At 35.5% G+C, this 8115-nt stretch overlaps 1 pseudogene; it reads left to right on the top strand.

The window, feature by feature from the left end:
- The window catches only part of LOC135267554 (large subunit ribosomal RNA), a 9978-nt pseudogene extending 6619 nt beyond the window's left edge, over nt 1–3359 (top strand).
- Nucleotides 3360–8115: the final 4756 nt, after the last annotated feature.

Here is an 8115-nt window from a genome sequence, read left to right as displayed (position 1 = left end):
TTTAGTAAAAACCACCCCTTTGTATTTGGGGGTGACTTAAGGGTAAAAATGTAAAAATTAAAAAAAAATTACCAAATTTAAATATGTTGTGCATTTTAGTGCGTAGATAAGGCTCTTGCATTAGTTTTTTACATTTCACCCTTTGGGGGTGGGTTATTAAACAAAAATCTACAAATAAAGCCTAATCGATACGGTTTTTTGCATACAGGTAGCCCCTAAAATATTAATAAAAATATTTTAGCAAAAACCACCCCTTTGTGTTTGGGGGTGAGTTAAGGGTAAAAATGTAAAAATTAAAAAAAAAAACAAAATTAACCAAATTTAAATATGTTGTGTATTTTAGTGCGTAGATAAGGCTCTTATATAATGTTTTTAGATTTCACCCTTTGGGGGTGAGTTATTAAACAAAAAGCTACAAATAAAGCCTAATCGATACCGTTTCTTGCATATAGGTAGCCTCTAAAATATTAATAAAAATTATTTTAGTAAAAACCATCCCTTTGTATTTGGGGGTGACTTAAGGGTAAAAATGTAAAAATTAAAAAAAAAACAAAATTAACCAAATTTAAATATGTTGTGTATTTTAGAGCGTAGATAAGGCTCAAATATAATTTTTTTAGATTTCACCCTTTGGGGGTGAGTTATTAAACAAAAATCTACAAATAAAGCCTAATCGATACGGTTTTTTGCATATAGGTAGCCCATAATATATTAATAAAAAATATTTTAGCAAAAACCACCCCTTTGTATTTGGGGGTGAGTTAAGGGTAAAAATGTAAAAATAAAAAAAAATAACCAAATTTAAATATGTTGTGTATTTTAGTGCGTAGATAAGGCTCTTATATTAGTTTTTTAGATTTCACCTTTTGGGGGTGAGTTATTTAACAAAATACTACAAACAAAGCCTAATCGATACGGTTTTTGGCATATAGGTAGCCCCTAAAATATTAATAAAAAATGTTTTAGCAAAAACTACCCCTTTATATTTGGGGGTGAGTTAGGGGTAAAAATGTAAAAATTAAAAAAAAACAAAATTAATCAAATTTGAATATGTTGTGTATTTTAGTGCGTAGATAAAGCTCTTATATTCGTTTTTTAGATTTTACCCTTTGGGGGTAAGTTATTAAACAAAAATCTACAAATAAAACTAATCGATACGGTTTTTGCATATAGGTAGCCCCTAAAATATTAATAAAAAATATTTGAGCAAAAAACACCCCTTTGTATTTGGGGGTGAATTAAGGGTAAAAACGTAAAAAATAAAAATAAACAAAAATTAACCTAATTTAAATAATTGAACATTTATCACACTTACTACAAATATTGTATGTATTTCAATGCGTACATAAGGACCATATATTTCTTTTTTTTAAGTTTACCCTTAGAGGGTGAGTTTTTAGCGTTTGTAAAAAAATGTTACTGGATTCCTATAATTACTAAGAACTAAGAACTAAGAACTAAATACTTTTTCCTTATCAAAAACACCCCTAAAGTGTACAAAAAAAATACACATACAGTCAGATCGATATGGGTTTTTGCGTGCAAGTACCCACTAAAATAAAAATAAAACTTATTTAAATAAAATCCACCCCTTTGAATTAAGAGGTGAGTTAAGGGTAAAAATGTAAAAAATAAAAATAAAGAAAAATTTATCACATTTGGATATAAATAAACAAAAATTTATCACATTTAAGTATATTGTGTATATCAATGCGTACAAAAGGCCCCTATATTACTTTTTTGGATTTCACTTTTTGGGGGTGACTATTTAACTTTTATAAAAAACGATTTTTACATTTCCATAAGTGTCTTCGAATCGATTGACAAGCGGTTTACAATAAAAAAATATATTATAATAATTATAAAAAACAAACACCACTTACTTAAAAAAGCCACCCCTAAAATTGACAAAAAAAAACCAAATACAGTCAGATTAATATAGGTTGTAGCGTGCAAGTACCCTTTGAAATAGAAATAAAGATAATTTAAACAGCGAAGGAACTGGCTTACCTCGGCCTATGATTAGAAAACAGTTTCCTTGTATAACTTGCATTCGCCATAACTATAAATAAATCACAAGGACAAACGTTTGACAAAGTAGGCATATACCTGGATGGGCCATGTTTTGTGGATGGCCAATTGTATGTAGCTATGAGTCGAGTGGGGTTAGGAGAAAATTTAAAAATATATATAACAAACGGACCTCAACAAGGGAAATATAACTATCGCAATGGAAGGACGTTTACCAGAAATGTCGTATTTTGGAATGTTGTAGCAAATAATACACGGCCACACACTATGCAACATAACGCAGATGAACCACTGCAACCTATTATTCTACAAATCTACGACGAATGGAATGATGATTTCGACTGGAATACACTTCCAGAATTTGAAGACAAATTTCTCGGCAATCCTCTTCCAATAATAAGAAGTATTCAACCGTTCTATACCGATTTACAATTAAGGCGGCAAGTATCCACCATGGAGAAGCCTGGTACGTCTGGACTTAATATTAAACAAACGACAACACACTTACAAATCTCAAGTGACGATGACGAAGATTCTTTATAAAACCTTTTATATTTACTAAATTGAAAAACATATGTTAAAACAATTTAATAAATGTTATGTTTTTAATTGTGACAAGTGTTTTTAATATAATCCATATCATACATAAAAACTTACACCGTGTTAAGCCTGAAATAATCAATTTAGCTCAAATTCTATTACGTTAGGTCTAAGAGATCAGTTTGGTTTTAAAAACTATACAACCAGAAATTCGACAAATATTGGCGGCGGTACTTTCAGGGCGCGTATTTTTCACCCGCTAATAGGGAACGTGAGCTGGGTTTAGACCGTCGTGAGACAGGTTAGTTTTACCCTACTGATGACTCGTCGTTGCGATAGTAATCCTGCTCAGTACGAGAGGAACCGCAGGTTCGGACATTTGGTTCACGCACTCGCTCGAGCGGGCGGTGGTGCGAAGCTACCATCCGTGGGATTATGCCTGAACGCCTCTAAGGCCGTATCCTTTCTAGTCAAAGGTGGCAACGATACCTTTAGGAGTTTCGAGAGTCGACAGGCTCAAAACAATGTGACTTTACTAGGCGTTTAACGCTTGCGTACGAACGTCGCACGAGCCCTATTTGCCGTGTGAAGCCACCGATCGGCGGCGGGATCGATCCTTGCCACGTCCGACCAGGCTTCTAGACGGTCAATTATGGGTACATTGTTGTTCGACGTCGAAACTCGGAATTGTCTGTAGACGACTTACGTACCTGGCAGGGTGTTGTACTCGGTAGAGCAGTTTCCACGCTGCGATCTGTTGAGACTCAGCCCTCAGCTTGGGGATTCGTCTTGTCGGCGAGACGAGACCCCGTCAACGTTTAGAAAGCTGAGTGGATAAAAAATATACCCAGCCAGGTACACATTGTTTATATAAAAATTTCTAGTATGCAATGCAACTTGGGCTAATAACCAACATGAACTTACTATATTTTATTATTACATACGTACCTGGCAAGGTGTTGTATTCGGTAGAGCTGTTTCTACGCTGCGATCTGTTAAGACAGACTCAGCTTGGAGATTCGTCTTGTCGGTGAGACGAGACTCCGTCAACGTTTAGAAAGCTGAGAGGATAAAACAATACACAGCCAGGTACACATTGTTTATATAAAAATTTCTAGTATGCAATGCAACTTGGGCTAATAACCAACATGAACTTACTCTATTTTATTATTACATACGTACCTGGCAAGGTGTTGTATTCGGTAGAGCTGTTTCTACGCTGCGATCTGTTAAGACAGACTCAGCTTGGAGATTCGTCTTGTCGGTGAGACGAGACTCCGTCAACGTTTAGAAAGCTGAGAGAATAAAACAATACACAGCCAGGTACACATTGTTTAATAAATATTACTAGTATGCAATGCAACTTGGGCTAACCAACATGAACTTACTCTATTTTATCATTACAAATAAATTTACCTCTCTAAAAACTCTCACTCTTCTCACCACAATTTAATGTTAGTAGTGTACAGCCTTATTTCTCTCAAGTAACAAAAAGACGATGGTGTGGTTGGTGATAGTGATAGAAACCAACTAGTCTTAAAGAGTATGAGTAATAGAGTCAGAGATGAATAATACAAGAGAGAGGAAAGAAAGAGAAAGAGAAAGAAGACAGAGAGAAAGAAAGAAATTAAAAGGAAAAGAAGATAGATGATAGAGAGAGAGAGAGAGAGAGAGAGAGAGGAGGAAGAGTAGAAGAAAGCCAGCAAATTTATTCGAACGACATACTTCGTTCTACGGACTTAGCACATAGCTCTCGCCTAGCACATAGCTCTCGCCTAGCACATAGCTCTCGCCTAGCACATAGCGCTCGCCTTGCACCATTCACTGCTTAATAACTACTGCATATAATAAAGTCACGATTGCTCATGTGGTAAAATAGTCTTGACACAATCATTTTGTTTAAAGGTATGCAACCAACATTACACAAAACGCGCGCTAAAGTTGCCTAAAACCACGAAGTACTACGTATACTTTAATTGTAACGCAACTGGTTTCACAGTAAACGTGTATGAAAATTGCCTATATTCAAGAAGTACTACATTTGTTTAAATATTGTATTACTGTTACGAAGTACGACGTTTAAATATTATGAATTATTTTAAGTTGTATATAAAATCATAGCTATTTTTGTAAATTAATAATGCAACCCGCAATACACCAAATGTGTATTAATATTGCCTAACTTGTACGAAGTACAACGTTCATTTAAGTGCATTAAGTATGGTGCTCTGTGTGATGAAATACGACGTTCATGTGACCATAAAGTAACAAACGAAGTACGGCGCTCACAAATGCAGCACTCAAAATTATTGTTTCATTGCACGACGTTTGCTTTGTTTCTGACTGCGACGAAATGCAGCGTTCATTTGACTTTGTACATAGTACAGACGAAGTACGACGTTTGCGAAGTACGGCACTCAAAATCGTGATTTTCATGTACGACGTTTATTTGCACGTCCTGCCGACTGCGACGGAGTACAGCGTTCAATTGACTTTGTACATAGTACAGACGAAGTACGACGTTTGCGAAGTACGGCACTCAAAATCGTGATTTTCATGTACGACGTTTATTTGCACGTCCTGCCGACTGCGACGGAGTACAGCGTTCAATTGACTTTGTACATAGTACAGACGAAGTACGACGTTTGCGAAGTACGGCACTCAAAATCGTGATTTTCTTGTACGACGTTTATTTGCACGTGCTGTCGACTGCGACGAAGTTAAGCGTTCATTTGACTTTGTACATAGTACAGACGAAGTACGACGTTTGCGAAGTACGGCACTCAAAATGGTGATTTTCTTGTACGACGTTTATTTGCACGTGCTGCCGACTGCGACGGAGTACAGCGTTCAATTGACTTTGTGCATAGTACAGACGAAGTACGACGTTTGCGAAGTACGGCACTCAAAATCATGATTTTCTTGTAAGACGTTTATTTGCAGTTGCTTCCGACTGCGACGAAGTACAGCGTTCAATTGACTTTGTACATAGTACAGACGAAGTACGACGTTTGCGAAGTACGGCACTCAAAATCATGATTTTCTTGTAAGACGTTTATTTGCAGTTGCTTCCGACTGCGACGAAGTACAGCGTTCAATTGACTTTGTACATAGTACAGACGAAGTACGACGTTTGCGAAGTACGGCACTCAAAATCATGATTTTCTTGTAAGACGTATATTTGCAGTTGCTTCCGACTGCGACGAAGTACAGCGTTCAATTGACTTTGTACATAGTACAGACGAAGTACGACGTTTGCGAAGTACGGCACTCAAAATCATGATTTTCTTGTACGACGTTTATTTGCACTTGCTGTCGACTGCGACGAAGTTTAGCGTTCATTTGACTTTGTACATAGTACAGACGAAGTACGACGTTAGCGAAGTACGGCACTCAAAATCGTGATTTTCTTGTACGACGTTTATTTGCACGCGCTGTCGACTGCGACGAGGTTTAGCGTTCACTTGACTTTGTACATAGTATAGACGAAGTACGACGTTTGCAAAGTACGGCACTCAAAATCGTGATTTTCTTGTACGACGTTTATTCGCACGTGCTGCCGACTGCGACGAAATGCAGCGTTCATAGTACAAACGAAGTACGACGTTCACAAAGTGATGAAGTAAAACGTAAACAATAAATAATATAATAATTTTATTTGTGTTGTATATAATGAAAAAACAGCAAATTTTTTTGCAAATTACGTATCTGTAAATAAATGTAAACATTTAGCAACTAATCAAAATTGTTTTTTTTGCCTAGATATTAAAGTAAAACATAAAAATACATTAAATTTATAAAATGCAACCCGCAGCACACTAGATGTGCATTAATATTGCATAACCTTTACGAAGTACGACGTCCAAAAATATTAATTTTTTTTTATATTGAGGTTAAAAGTGAGAAAACATAAATTAATAATAATGCAACCTGCAATACACTTAATATGTACTGATCTTGCATAACCTTCACGAAGTACTACGTTTAAATATAAATTAATATTATTGTGACCCGCAATACACTAAATTTGTATCAATATTGCATAACCTACACGAAGTACGACGTTCAAGAATATTAAAGAATTTTATTTGTGTTGTATATAATAAAAAAACAGCAAATTTTTTTGCAAATTACGTATCTGTAAATAAATGTAAACATTCAGCAACTAATCAAAAGTGTTTTTTTGCCTAGACATTAAAGTAAATCATAAGAATACATTAAATTTATAAAATGCAACCCGCAGCACAACAGATGTGCATCAATATTGCATAACTGTTACGAAGTACGACGTCCAAAAATATTAAATTTTTTTTTATATGAAGGTAAAAAGTGAGAAAACATAAATTAATAATAATGCAACCTGCAATACACTTAATGTGTACTGATGTTGCATAACCTTCACGAAGTACTACGTTCAAATATAAATTAATATTATTGCGACCCGCAATACACTAAATTTGTATCAATATTGCATAACTTACACGAAGTACGACGTTTAAAAATATTAAATGTTTTATTTGTAGTTTGCATATAATAAAAAAAAAAACAAATTTTTATGTAAATTACGTATCTATAAATAAACGTACACATTTAACAATTAAATAAACATAGTATTTTGGCCTAGATATTAAATTAAAACATAAAAATGCATAATATTTATTAAAATGCAACTTGCAATACAGCAAATGTGTATTAATATTGCATAACCTTTACGAAGTACGACGTTCACGAAGTACGTCGTTTACGAAGTGCGACGTTTACGAAGTACGTCGTTTACGAAGTGCGACGTTCACGAAGTACGTCGTTTACGAAGTGCGACGTTCACGAAGTACGTCGTTTACGAAGTGCGACGTTCGCGAAGTACGACGTCTACACATTAGGGCACTCAAAATTATTGTTACGTTGTACGACATTCAGACGTTCCAACTGCGACTAACTACAGCATTCATTTGACTTTGCACATACGACGAACGAAGTACGACGTTTACGAAGTACGGCGCTTAAAATAATTTTGTTTTTATTAATTAATTATTTTTTTTAAAACAAACGTTTTTATAATTAAATTTTATAATGGTTTAAATATAAAATATGACTTTTTAATATTATCAATATTTAAAATATTTTCTCCCTTTTGTGTGTATGCCTTATAGTTATAGAGCTGTGCGCTTCGGTAGACGTCGCCTGTGGAGCTATGTCAGTGGAGCGGTGCGCACATCCAATACCGAGCGGCTGCCTCGATCGGTGTCGCGCTGGTATACATATGGTAGTGGTGTGTGTCGATGCGTTGAGTGAGGCGATATGAACGGTGTAACGGTTTAGTCGAAGTTTATCATAAATGACGACGACAAAACGACCGATTATGTATACGTTCTGCATTTGCTTCCAATTTATCGACGTTTATCGCACATTTCCGCTATCGAATTCGAATAGGGCTTTGCTTGCGAGATTGCTTTATTTTGTGATTTTGTGGCTCGCCCAGTTCCCCACAGCGAGATTGCGGATGCGGTAAAACGTATTCTCTTACGTTGGCGGTCCTTATGCAAT

This window comes from Tribolium castaneum, unplaced genomic scaffold (genome assembly GCF_031307605.1).
Source record: "Tribolium castaneum strain GA2 unplaced genomic scaffold, icTriCast1.1 ptg000050l, whole genome shotgun sequence".
In the NCBI taxonomy this organism is placed as follows: Eukaryota; Metazoa; Arthropoda; class Insecta; order Coleoptera; family Tenebrionidae; genus Tribolium; species Tribolium castaneum.
Note: the sequence above shows the minus strand (reverse complement) of the source record. Positions and strands in the feature narration are given on the sequence as shown.